The sequence below is a fragment of the Oncorhynchus gorbuscha genome, unplaced genomic scaffold (assembly GCF_021184085.1).
Source record: "Oncorhynchus gorbuscha isolate QuinsamMale2020 ecotype Even-year unplaced genomic scaffold, OgorEven_v1.0 Un_scaffold_1403, whole genome shotgun sequence".
Classification (NCBI taxonomy): Eukaryota; Metazoa; Chordata; class Actinopteri; order Salmoniformes; family Salmonidae; genus Oncorhynchus; species Oncorhynchus gorbuscha.
This window is the reverse complement of record NW_025746189.1, coordinates 16,132-30,908: the sequence shown is the minus strand read 5'-3', so window position 1 is coordinate 30,908 and position 14,777 is coordinate 16,132. Positions and strand designations below refer to the sequence as shown.

The following is a 14,777-nucleotide window of genomic DNA, read 5'->3' as shown; positions in this document are numbered from 1 at the left end:
TGTGTTCTCTGATGAACCTCAAGCTCAGTTGATGTTTTGAAGCATTTTACACAATCAGAGCAGACGTAAGGCTTCTCTCCTGTGTGTGTTCTCTGGTGAACTTTTAGCTCATTTATTGTTTTAAAACATTTTCCACAGTCAGAGCAGGAGTATGGCTTCTCCCTTGTATGTATTCGTTCGTGGGATTTTAAGTGGGAAAGTTGAGAGAAACTAGTCCCACAGTCAGAGCAGATGTAAGGCTTCTCTCCTGTGTGTGTTCTCTGATGTACTTTTAGCTCCTTTAATGTTTTAAAACATTTTCCACAGTCAGAGCAGGAGTATGGCTTCTCCCTGTATGTATACGTTCATGTGATTTTAAGTGGTAAAGTTTAGAGAAACTAGTTCCACAGTCAGGGCAGGAATAAGGCTTCACTCCTGTGTGTGTTCTCTGGTGAACTTTTAGCTCAGTTGATGTTTTAAAACATTTTCCACAGTCAGAGCAGGAGTATGGCTTCTCTCCTGTGTGTGTTCTCTGATGAACTTTTAGCTCAGTTGACGTTTTGAAATATTTGACACAATCAGAGCAGGAGTAAGGCTTCTCTCCTGTATGTATACGTTCATGTGATTTTAAGTTGGAAAGTTGAGAGAAACTAATTCCACAGTCAGAGCAGAAAAAGGCTTCTCTCCTGTGTGCGTTCTTTGATGAACTTTTAGATCACTTGATGTTGTGAAGCATTTTCCACAGTCAGAGCAGACGTAAGGCTTCTCTCCTGTGTGTGTTCTCTGATGAACCTTTAGCTCATTTAATGTTTTAAAACATTTTCCACAGTCAGAGCAGGAGTATGGCTTCTCCCCTGTATGTATACGTTTGTGTCTTTTTAAGTGTGAAACTCGAGAGAAACTAGTTCCACAGTCAGGGCAGAAGAAAGGCTTCTCACCTGTGTGTGTTCTCTGATGGACTTTTAGCTCATTTAATGTTTTAAAACATTTTCCACAGTCAGAGCAGGAGTATGGCTTCTCCCTGTATGTATACGTTTGTGTCTTTTTAAGTGGGAAACTCGAGAGAAACTAGTTCCACAGTCAGGGCAGTAATAAGGCTTCTCTCCTGTGTGTGTTCTCTGATGAAGTTTTAGCACCGTTGATGTTTTGAAGCATTTTCCACAGCCAGAGCAGGAGTAAGGCTTCTCTCCTGTGTGTATTTTTAGGTGTATTTTTAGCTTTGATAGAAATGGGAAAATCTCTTCACAATGTGGGCAGAGATGAGACCTCTTAGCTCTGTCATCTTCCTGCTGTTGCTCTCTGGATGTAGAGCATGTCTCAACATGGTATCCTGTGTGAATATCAGAAGAACCAGTCAGTTGGTGTGATATACATGTCAATCAAATGTATTTTATGAACCCCTTTTACATCAGAAGATGTCACAAAGTGCTTAACAGAAACCCAATCTAAAATCCCCAAAGAGCAAGCAATGCAGATGTAGAAGCACAGTGGCCACAAAAAACTCCCATAGAAAGCAAGAACCTAGGAAGAAACCTAGAGAGGAATCAGGCTCAGAGTGGTGACCAGTCCTCTTCTGGCCATACCGGGTGACAGATAGCCTAGTAGTTAGAGCAACCGAAAGATTGCAATATTGAATCCCCGAGCTGAGAAGGTAAAAATCTGTCGTTCTGCCCCTGAACAAGGCAGAAGAATAGAATTTGTTCTTAACTGACTTGCCTTGTTAACCTGTTTGAGCGCATGTCCAAACTCTAGCCGGACATCTACAACAACATCCGGTGAAATTGCAGAGCGCGAAATTCAGAATACAAAAATCGTAATATTAACTTCTTGAGTGTAGGGGGCAGTATTTTCGTTTTTGGCTAAAAAACGTACCCATTTGAAACTGCCTATTTCTCAGGCCCAGAAACTAGAATATGCATATAATCAGATTAGGATAGAAAACACTCTAAAGTTTCCAAAACTGTCAAAATATTGCAGGCGAAAACCTGAGGAAAATCCAACAAGGAAGTGCTGTTTTTCCTGAAAGCTATCTGTTCCACTGGATGCCTTGCCTCCATTTAAAGGAATATCAACCAGATTCCTTTTCCTATGGCTTCCTCAAGCTGTGTACAGTCTTTAGACATCGTTTCAGGCTTTTATTTTGATGAGCGAGAAAGAACCCATTGCGTCTGTGGATGGCTGGGTGCCAGCAACAGCCATTTTCTCTCTCACGCCTATGGAAGAAGCAACATTCCGGTTGACATTTTATTGATTATATACTGTAAAAACAACCTGAGGATTGATTATTAAAAACATTTGACATCTTTCCACGCACTTTACGGATTTGGAATTTTCATCTGCGATGTCGTGACTGCTCGAGCCTGTGGATTTCTGAACATAACGCGCCAAACAAATGGTGGTATTTTGGATATAAAAATAATCTTTATAGAACAAAAGGAACATTTATTGTGTAACTGGGAGTCTCGTCAGTGCAAACATCCGAGGATCATCAAAGGTAAGATTTAATTTATTGCTTTTCTGACTTTCGTGATCAATCTACTTGGCTGCTAGCTGTTTGTAATATTTTGTCTACTGAGAGAGATGTTCTTACATAAACACTTGTTATGCTTTCGCCGAAAGCTTTATTGAAATCTGACACGCCTGGTGGATTAACAACAAGTTAAACTGTGTTTTGCTATATTGCACTTGTGATTTCATGAAAACTAAATATTTTTAGTACTTTAATTTGAATTTGGTGCTGTGCAATTCAGCGGATGTTGATGATAATGATCCAGCTAACGGGATGGGTGCATCAAGAAGTTAAACATTCATGAAAATACAAGTGTCTTACATCATTTAAAAGCTTCTTGTTAATTCAACTGCGTTGTCAGATTTCAAAAAGGCTTTACGGAGAAAGCATACCATGCTATTATCTGAGGACAGCACCCCACGTCAAAATACTTTTTCAACCAGCACAGGCGTCACAAAATTACAGACAGCAATTAAATAAATCCCTTACCTTTGAAGATCTTCCTCGGACTGCAATCCCAGGGGTCCCAGCTACACAATGAATGGTTGTTTTATTCGATAAAGTCCTTCATTATATCCCAAAAGTGTCAGTATATTTGGCGCACTTGATTCAGTAATTCACTCGTTCAACATGCACACAAACGAATCCAAAAAGTTACCGGTAAAGTTCAGCCAAACAAGTCAAACGATGTTTCTAATTAATCCTCAGGTATTCGAATATCTAAATAAACAATAATATTTAAGACGGAGAATAGTGTGTTCAATAGCGAAGATAAATAACGAAGATCGCACTCTCAATGATGCGCGCATCATGACTACTTCTCTAATGGGGCACACCCTGGAATAACTACAAATACTTGTTCATTTAAAAAACACAAGCCTGAAACCCTTTCTAAAGACTGTTGACATCTAGTGGAAGCCATATGAACTGCAATCTGGGTCCTATCTATTTGTATATCCCATAGGCAAGCATTGAAAAAACCGGTGACCTCAAAAAATTTAAAATCCGGATGGATTTTCCACAGGTTTTCGCCTGCCATATCAGTTTATGTTATACCCACAGACATTATTTTAACAGTTCAGAGTGTTTTCTATCCAATGCTATCAATTATGTGCATATCCTGGCTTCTGGGCAGTTTACAGGCAGTTTACTTTGGGCACGTCAGTCATCCGAAATTCGGACAATAACTAGTATGATAAGGACATAAAATAAAGGTAAAATAAAAAAATAAAAAAATAAAATAAATACACTACCATTAGTGGTGAAATAACTGAATAAATTCTAAAGTTTGGGGTTACTTACAAATGTCCTTGTTTTGAAAGAAAAGCACATTTTTTGTCCATTCAAATAATGTCAAACTGATCAGAAAGATATTGTTAACGTTGTAAATGACTATTGTAGCTGGAAACGGCTGAAGATCTCGTACAATGCAGTGTAATACTCCCTTCACAGAACAGCACAAACTGGCCCTAACCAGAATAGTGTCTAGAAGGCCAGCATCCCGGAGTCGCCTCTTTCACTGTTGACGTTGAGAGTGGTGTTTTGCGGGTACTATTTAATGAAGGTGCCAGTTAAGGACTTGTGAGACATCTGTTTCTCAAACGAAACACTCTAAAAATACTTGTCCTCTTGCCCAGTTGTGCACCGGGGCCTCCCACTCCCCTTTCTATTCTAGTTAGAGACAGTTCGCGCTGTTCTGTGAAGGGAGTAGTACACAGTGTTGTACAAGATCTGCAGTTTCTTGGCAATTTCTCACATTGAATAGCCTTCATTTCTCAGAACAAGAATAGACTGATGAGTTTCAGAAGGAAGGTCTTTGTTTCTGGCCATTTTGAGCCTGTAATCTAACCGACAAATGACCCAAATACTAAACTAGTCTAAAGAAGGACTGTTTTATTGCTTCTTTAATCAGCACCATAGTCTTCAGCTGTGCTAACATAATTGCAAAAGGGTTTTGTAATGATCAATTAGCCTTTTAAAATGATAAACTTGGATTAGCTAACACAACATGCCATTGGATCACAGGAGTGATAGTTGCTGATAATGGGCCTCTGTACACCTATTTAAAAAGAAAAATCCGTTTCCAGTTACAAGTAATTTACAACATTAACAACGTCTACACTGTATTAATGGTCAATTTGATGTTATTTTAATGGACAAAAAAAACATACTTTTCTTTCAAAACAAGGACATTTCTAAGGGACCCTAAACTTTTCATTTCAGTAGGCTGTATGGGAATGGGAATAACACTATTCTAAAACTGGGTAGGAGTCAAAACTAAAAAGAGAAAACTAAAAAGAGGCAAAAGTCGTGAAAATGATGAGCTATTATTTTACCAGGCAAGTCAGTTAAGAACAAATGCTTATTTTCAATGATGGCCTAGGAACAGTGAGTTCAGGGGCAGAATGACAGATTTGTCAGCTCAGGGGTTTGAACTTGCAACCTTCTGGTTACTAGTCCAATGCTCTAACCACTAGGCTACCCTGCCGCCCCAGCTATACCATCCTCCACACAACATTACAAGGGGGATAGAAGAATGTGTATGTTTAAAGTAATGACTAAGATATTTCACCCTGAAACTGTATCACTGTGTGTGAAATCCATTAGACACATAAGACTATAAGTTGGTAATATGTGCAGCATTGGCAGGATAGAATTACAACATTATGTTCCTTACAGGACATTCTGTCCCCACCCAGAGTGGAGAAACTGTTAGGCTTGCAGAAAATCATGAAACATGTTGCAGAATATGGTAAACAATGTAAGTGTACAGTGGAACAATACAGCCATCCTAAAGCGGGGTGGGGTTCTCCACTGATGTGTGTATAAAAGATGGGCTCTGAACTTGAGAGGGCAGAGCTCTCTGAATAAAGAACTGATCATCTGTATGCTGGGACTCTGTTTATTAAAACTTAGAGCCTTACAACCTCTAGGATACAGATGGAGTTATAAAATAGTTCAGTTAGAACATTGGGCTAGAAATTATCGTGACAAAGGGGATTAGTAACTACACAGACTCATTTCATAGAACTTCAAAACACTGGCAGTTTGTCTACTCCACTTCTTTAGTCTCCTCTCTGATCACTCCAGACAGCCCAGTGAATAAAACAAATGCTGGCAATACTGGAGTCATCCATACAAGTCTTAGTAGCATGAAATAACGTCGACAATGCAGTCAAAAATAATTTAGACCCCTCTACTTTTTCCACATTTTGTTACATTAGTCTTATTCTAAAATTGATTTAATTGTTTTTTCCCCTCATCAATCTACACACAATACCCCATTATGACATCACAATACCCCATTATGACATCACAATACCCCATTATGACAAAGCAAAAACAGGTTTTTAGAAATAACTGAAATAATACATTTACATAAGTATTCAGACCCTTCAGACAATAGTGAGTTGAAGCACCTTTGGCAGTGATTACAGCCTTGAGTCTGGTTGGGTATGAAGCTACAAGCTTGGCACACTTGTATATGGGGAGTTTCTCCCATTCTTCTCTGCAGATCCTCTCAAGCTCTGCCAGGTTGGATGGAGAGCATCTCTGCAAAGCTATTTTCAGGTCTCTCCAGAGATGTTTGATCGGGTTCAAGTCCGGGCTCTGGCTGTGCCACTCAATGACATTCAGAAACTTGTACCGAAGCCACTCCCACATTGTCTTGGCTGTGTGCTTAGGGTCATTGTCCTGTTGGAAGGTGAATCTTCACCCCAGTCTGACGTCCCAAGCGCTTTCAAGTAGGTTTTCATCAAGGATCTCTCTATACTTTGCTACGTTAATCTTTCCCTTGATCCTGACTAGTCACCCAGTCCCTACCGCTGAAAAACATGCCCACAGCATGCTGCTGCCACCAACATGCTTCACCGTAGGGATGGTGCCAGGTTTGCTCCAGACATGCTGCAGAGATGGTTGTCCTTCTGGAAGGTTCTCATTTCCACAGAGGGACTCTGGAGCTCTGTCAGAGTGACCATCGGGTTGTTGGCCACCTGCCCGAACAAGGCCCTTCTCCCCCGATTGCTCAGTTTGGCAGGGTGTACAGCTCTAGGAAGAGTCTTGGTGGTTCCAAACTTCTTCCATTGAAGAATGACGGAGGCCTCTGTGTTCTTGGGGACATTTAATGCAGCAGAAATATTTTGGTACCAGTCCCCAGATCTGTGTCCCGACACAATCCTGTCTCGGAGCTCTACAGACAAATCCTTCGACCTCATGGCTTGGTTTTACTCTGACATGCAGTGTCAACTGTGGGACCTGACATAGACAGGTGTGTGCCTGTCCAAATCATGTCCAATCAATTTAATTTACCACAGGTGGACTCCAAGTTGTAGAAACATCTCAAGGATCATCTCATAGCAAGGGGTCTGAAAACTTAAACGTAGATAAGCAATTATAATTTTCTTTGACATTTGCAAGAATTTCAAAAAATCCTGTTTTGGCTTTGTCATTATGGGGTATTGTGATGTCATAATGGGGTATTGTGTGTAGATTGACAAGGAAAAACATGTAATCAATTTTAGAATAAGGCTGTAACGTACCAAAATGGGAACGGGTCTGACAGTGCCCTGACTTTTTCCACATTTTGTTATGTTACAGCCTTATTCTAAAATTTGATTTAAAAATTATTCAGCAATCGACACACCCCATAATGACAAAGCTAAAACGGGTTTAGAAATGTTTGCAAATTTATAAAAAATTATTTAAAAATAAAAGAAAAACAAGTCACTCAAAATTGAGTTCAGATGCATCCTGTTTCATTGATCATCCTTGAGATGTTTCTACAACTTGATATATAAGACATTAAATATACACTACTGTTCAAGACTACTTGTCTTGAAAGAACAGCACATTTTGTGTCCATTAAAATAACATCAAATTGATCAGAAATACAGTGAAGACATTGTTATTGTTGGAAATGGCAGATATTTTATGGAATATCTACATAGGACTACAGAGGCCCATTATCAGCAACCATCACTCCTGTGATCCAATGGCATGTTGTGTTAGCTAATCCAAGTTTATCATTAGAAAACCCTTCTGAATTTATGTTAGTACCGCTGAAAACTGTGGTGCTCATTAAAGAAGCAATAAAACTGGCCTTTGTAACTCTGCCTAGAAGGCCAGCATCCCGGAGTCGCCTCTTCACTGTTGACGTTGAGACTGGTGTTAAGTGACCCCAAACATTAGAATTGAGCTCAGGTGCATCCCGTTTCCATTGATCATCATTGAGATGTTTCTACAACTTTATACAAACAATGGTGTTTGTTTAGTAAAGTTAGATCAATGTCTTGGACGATCACCTAATGATTAATTAGCAGTCCACATAACCAAATATTATAGCATAACATTACTGTTACAACAAATACAACAAATACAACACACTTAGGATGGTTTGCAGAATTGTCCCAAACTCAGCATCGAGTCATTAGGCAGAATGTGTTTTGATTAAAACAAAATACAGGAAGTCTATATAATTTAACACCATCTGCTCTAATTTGATAAACTAACAATAATTCAAGAAGATTTAAATGCATTTTCCCATTAAATTGATTGAGATCAAACGATTGGCATGCAGACGCAGCTTGGTCATTTCACTGGTTAAACGTGAAGAATTATCATTCAATATTGACAGTGATGATGCCATGGCCTATTTTGAAATGAGGTATGCCTAACTTGGTGATTGGGGGTATTAAACATTTTCAATGTTCTTGAGACAATGTGTGGGCAAAGGCAGGTGTTACAAGTTTTCTTTAAATTTGCTTCGCTGTGGAGACTTGAGTTGTTCAGAGATGTGTGATGTCAGAATTACAGAATTCAACCTAGAAATAGACTGGGTCATAACTTATGGAGGTCTAATTTAATAAGATAATTTATAGATAGAACCAGCTCTTACCATGAGAAACAGTTGTCCTAATCTTCTCATCCTCTTCTTCATCTTTAATGTTGACATTCAGCTCCAGTGTTGGACTGCAGTCTTCCAGCTTCACTGATGCCATCTCTGGATCCTGCTGTACAAACTGGGCTCCACTGTCACAATCAGGACCCAGTGACTGTAGGTTTGGACTCAGTGTAGAAGGAGAGAGGCAGGCTGGGTTTGTCCTCACTGTTGATGTTACCGGCCTCAGATTAAGGTCTGTAGAAATAAAGACAAACGGACACAAGAGTTATTTTCTGGACAGTTCTGGCACTTTATTCTGTAAAATTATTTATCTTTTGTCTTGTTTAATTATCTCCTTTCAGTAGATCAGATAGATAATTCTTGACAAAACATTCATTCACATTAGACAACGTACACATTTTAAATTGCACAACATAAATGCACTTAATCTATAGTAGATTTCTAAATTCACATAAATGCAGTACAAGATCACAGTATGTTTCAGGCAGCACTGTGTACTATTTTATGAATAACCTTGTCTTCACTGTATTATTTCTCTCACAAAAACCAAATGTATTTCCCATTCACACCATATTAAGAATTATCAGGGGTCGTACAGTGGCAAGTCAAATTCAAGGACTTTTCAAGCACTAATATTTATTTACTTTAAGCCCCATGTGAAAACCCTGAAATATAGATAAATATAGAAACTGTATGTGTCTGAATATTAGTACACATGTCAAAAAAACTGTTAATATTTACATTAAGCTTCAAATCTGTAGTGCAACTGAAATGGTCTCTCTCTGATGAGGCACTACCTGCACTGAAGTCCGTTGATGCAGACCTCCTATGGTATCATGGAGGCCCACAAACAAACCTTTAAGGTGCATGTCTGTCTAATTCTGTACTAAGAAAATAAAACAAGAAATACCTATTAACTTCTCCCACACCCTCACTTTCCCCAAAACCCTCCCACACCCCCCCAATAAACTATATCAATAGATCCCTTTCTATGTTTGCAAACATTGGGGTCTATATCATGCTGAGAGAGCCCACCCCCAGGTTATCCAGATTATCAAAAACCATGCCAACAGTAACATCTGTTACCCCCAACAACTCTGCTGCAGTTTACAAGATAACTTTCAACCTGGTATTTCTGCTTTACACAATCCAAGTTGTTGATAACCTTACCAATGAAAGCTATGAAGTACATTTTATTCACTATTAAAGTATCCTTTGTCACAGCACATTTATGGGCACAAGATTTCTGAACAGGCCTCGAAACCATGTCAGGGCTAGTGGAAAGACCAGTTCTGACAGTAGGTCTTCTTACTACAGGACCAGCCATGGAAGCTCCATCAGTCTGATAGTAGGCCCTCTTACTACAGGACCAACCATGGAAGCTCCATCAGTCTGATAGTAGGCCCTCTTACTACAGGACCAACCACGGAAGCTCCATCAGTCTGATAGTAGGCCCTCTTACTACAGGACCAACCATGGAAGCTCCATCAGTCTGATAGTAGGCCCTCTTACTAAGGGACCAGCCATGGATGCTCCATCAGTCTGCACTGTAGTTCCACCAGTCTGTCTTACAGCCTCTGCATATGATACATCATAACATATTATATATCTCTGAGCATCTCTCTGCACCTGGCATCCACCAAATGCTGCTCTGTGTGTCCTCTGCACAATTGCAACACTTAACCGTCACATTGCTCCAACATTCACTGTAATCATGTTCCCCACCACACTTGGCACATCTTTTCACTCAACAGCTACATGTCCCATTCTTTGACATTTAAAAACACTGATGATTCACGGTTGCTGCTCCAGTTTCAACTGTTCTGCTATGGAACCCTGACCTGTTCACCAGACGTGCTACCTGTCCCAGACCTGCTGTTTTCAACTCTCTAGAGAAAGCAGGAGCAGTAGAGATACTCTCAATGATCGGCTATGAAAAGCCAACCGACATTAACTCCTGAGGTGCTGACCTGTTGCAACCTTATGGCCATGTTCTGTTATAATCTCCACCCAGCACAACCAGAAGAGGACTGGCCACCGCTCATAGCCTGGTTCCTCAAGGTTTCTTCCTTGGTTCTGGCCTTTCAAGGGAGTTTTTCCTAGCCACTGTGCTTCTACACCTGCATTGCTTGCTGTTTGGGGTTTTAGGCTGCGTTTCTGAACAGCACTTTGTGACATCAGCTGATGTAAGAAGTGCTTTATAAATACATTTGATTGGTTGATTGATGAGGCTGGGTCAAAATCTCTGACATTGAAGCTAAGGAATCCTATTCTGTACTTTTCCAGACAAAACCTTCTAACACCTCAACAGCACTGATAAGCTTTCACTTCTTTAACCCTCTTTCCTATTGATCAACCTTTAGGCTTCAACCACTCTGTCTCCCTTCACATGGTCTTTAACAATATCATCCATGGACATAGATATCGGGACCTCAGAGATTATTACTCCCTTCAATGTAGCATCAGCTCCAGGGTCATGGCTTCTGAGCTTCATCCCATTATGATTTTCCAGTTGATGAATCTTCCCTTGCTGAACATGACCAGCACAAGATATTAACAATCTACCATTGTCCATTTTTTACTTCACCTTTATTTAACCAGGTTGGCTCGTTGAGAACAAGTTCTAATTTACACAGATGAGGCCCAGTTTAACTTCCCTCTCTTTAAGGCCTTGGTTAATCAGGGTGTAAACGAGGCCCTGTGGTCTCCTCAAACACCATCCCAACTTTCCACTGTGACACATTATTACTCTAGCTCCCTACTGTGGGCCTCTTTAGAGTTTCTATACTACATGCACCACTGCTTCCAGTATCATTATCTCTGTTCTTCTTATGTCTTTGCACTACAGACCATTCAAATACTAGGCCCTCATCCTTCCTCTCCATATCATCAGAACTGTCCCCCACATTGATCACATTCCAGCACAGCTGTTGCTTCTCAAACTCTCCATTTCCATTGTTTCAGGAGTATCAAACTCATTCCATTGATGGCCGAGCCTTCCAGGTTTTCGTTTTTTCATTTAAATTAAAACCTAGTCAATCAGATGAGGGGAGTTCCTCACTAATTAGTGACCTTAATTCATTAGTCAAGTAGAAGGGTGGAGCGAAAACCCGCAGACACTTGGTCCTCCATGGAATGGGTTTGATACGTGCTCTGATTCATCCGTATTAATCGACACCATTCCATGCAGTTGGCCTCTCTCTCCAAATGGTGAAGGATAACTTCAGTTAGATTCCCTCTATTTTGACACTTCATCACGCAGCCTCATGTCGCCATTTCACCACGAGCAAACTCCTAGAAAGACAACCGAAACCGTTGAAGCCGCCATTTGACTTGCCTCGTCTGAAACATCCTGATCTCGCGAGTTTACATGAAAGAAACAGTGTATGTAAACTCGTGAGATGAGGACGGTTCGGAAGTGGCTATTTACCAGCTCATAAACAACATTTTACACAAAACCAAGAACATGTAAAAACGAACTCGAATAAGTGGAATCTTTATGAAATGACTTTGAGAAAATTGTGTACATACACTCAGATAAACCCAATGTCTAGCTATGTGACTTGTAAAATCGTTTTTAATCACGTTCTTCACTCACTCGTTTTGACCCCAAAACAACACATACAATTAAAACCTTTACAAAACGTGATAATACCTTGACGGATTTGTTATCTAATATATTATTTCGACATGATAAAGTTTAAACGTGCTATTACATACCTGTAATAATACATTTGAAACGGACACAACCACTATAGACATAACAGCACAGTTCTGTCGTTTTCTACCCGGAACTTCCTGTTCCCAACTACGACAGTGTACAGCGTAATCTTCTTCTCTGGTATACTGACATTTACACAAATATAACGTGTCTGCCGCTATCTACTGTACGGTTATTAAACTGTAAAAAGAAATACATGTCCATTGCGGAAACAACGACATCAAAACAAAATACAATAATAGATAAAATAGAAAACATCGCAATAGAAGGTATCCTAGTGGTTAGAGCGTTGGGCCCGTAACCAAAAGGTTGCTAGATCGAATCCCTGAGGTGATAATGTAAACATCTGTTGTTCTGCCTCTGACCAAGGCAGTTAATCCACTATTCCTAGGCCATCATTGTAAATAAGAATTTGTTCTTAATTGACTTGCCTCGTTCAATAGAGGTTCAATAAAAAATAAATTTAAAAAAAGTGTATACTAGCTCCTTCCCACAGAATACTGAAGAGGGACAACCTAGTCTCAGAGCAAAACGTATATGTTACAAAAACATCCGTGTCACTCCATTTAGTATGTTGAGTTACATTATATAGGCCTACCAATATAAACTGAACTAAAATATAAACGAAACATGTGAAGTGTTGGTTTCATGAGCTGAAATAAAAAGATCAAGCACAAAAAGCTAATGTCTCTCAAATGTTGTGCACAACTTTGTTTATATATACTGTTAGTGAGCATTTCAGCCTTTGTCAAGATAATCCATCCACCTGAGGTGTGGCATATCAAGATGCCGATAAAACAGCATTATCATTACACAGGTGCACCTTGTGCTGGGGGACAATAAAAGGCAATGGTGGCACCAGCTTCCATCTGATGCTAACGTCCTCCTGGTGAGATTCAAACACGCAACCTTTGGCTAGACGTTTGAGTTACACTCCCACCCTTCCACAGAGCAGGAGTAAGACTTCTCTCCTGTGTGAAAACATTGGTGTGTTTTTAAGTTGCTCTGGTGAGAGAAACTCACCCCACAGTCAGAACAGACGTAATGCTTCTCTCCTGTGTGTGGTCTCTGTTGAACATTTAGCTCAGTTGATGTTTTAAAACATTTTACACAATCAGAGCAGGAGTATGGCTTCTCTCCTGTATGTATATGTTGGTGTGTTTTTAAGGTACACAATTGGGAGAAACTCTTCCCACAGTCAGGGCAGATGTAAGGCTTCTCTCCTGTGTGTATACGTTCATGGGATTTCAAGTGGGAAAGTTGAGAGAAACTAGTTCCACAGTCAGGGCAGAATAATTTATTATTTTATTTAATAAGAAAGGCTTCTCTCCTGTGTGTGTTCTCTGATGAACTTTTAGCTCATTTGATGTTTTGAAGCATTTTCCACATTCAAAGCAGGAGTAGGGCTTCTCTCCTGTGTGTATTTTTAGGTAAATTTTAGCTTTGATAGAAATGAGAATCTCCTCACAATGTGGGCAGTGATGAGACCTCTTAGCTCTGTGATCTTCCTGCTGTTGCTCTCTGGATGTAGATAATGTCTCAACATGGTATCCTGTGTGAACATCAGAAGAACCAGTCAGTTGGTGTGATATACATGTCAATCAAATGTATTTTATGAAGCCCTTTTTACATCAGTAGTTGTCACAAAGTGCTGAACAGAAACCCAGCCTAAAATCCACAAAGAGCAAGCAATGCAGATGTAGAAGCACAGTGGCCACAAAAAAACTCAGTAGAAAGCAGGAACCTAGGAAGAAACCTAGAGATTAACCAGGCTCAGAGCGGTGACCAGTCCTCTTCTGGCCATACCGGGTGACAGGTAGCCTAGTGGTTAGAGCAACCGGATGGTTGCAAGATAGAATCCCCGAGCTGACAAGGTAACAATCTGTCATTCTGCCCCTGAACAAGGAAGCTAACCCACTGTTCCTAGGCCGGCTGTTGTCAAATCGATCCGGTTAACAGGATTTCAGCCGGAAGAACAGTCTAAAATCACATTACATAATTTCACAAATAGTTCCATCTTTACTCATTCATTCTATACAACAACTAGATGTAAGCCTCATAACTGAGACTTTGTATAAACAGTATAATGGTAATGTGGCTGTATTGTCGCTCATGAGTTTACCAAAATTGTACCAAACGGACCAGTTCGTAGCTCATTACTTCACCGATCTTTATACCTTCTCCAGAACATGAATGTCGTTCGGTTCTCCAGTTCTGTGAGGTGGAAGAAATTCCTTTGTTCTCTCTATGAAACTCACTCTCTCTCTATACTTTCTGATCATGAGGCAGGATTCTCCTCCAGGAATTTACGACCTGAGGTCGCAGCAGCCTGGGAGTAGGAGCGACGGAGAGAGGGGGATGGTGCATATGGAGGGGGTGGTGCTCACTGTTCCCAAAGAGGGCAACGTCATGACAGCAGGTAGTTTGCCCCTGGTGTTGCGTTGTGCAAACCTCACCATTCTCTGGAGAGCCTTGCGGTTGATGGCGGCGCAGTTGGCATACCAGGCTGTGATACAGCCCGACAGGATGCTCGATTGTGCATCTGTAAAAGTTTGTCAGGGTTTTGGGTGACAAGCCTATTTCTTCAGCCTCCTGAGGTTGAAGAGGCGCTGTTGCGCTTCTTCACCACACTGTCTGTGTGGGTGGACTATTTCAGTTTGTCTGTGATG

The 14,777-nt window shown here is 40.4% G+C and overlaps 1 pseudogene; it reads right to left on the bottom strand.

The window, feature by feature from the left end:
- Window positions 1–328: 328 nt before the first annotated feature.
- LOC124022473 lies at window positions 329–14,567 on the bottom strand (annotated as a pseudogene).
- Between the last annotated feature and the right edge of the window lie 210 nt (window positions 14,568–14,777).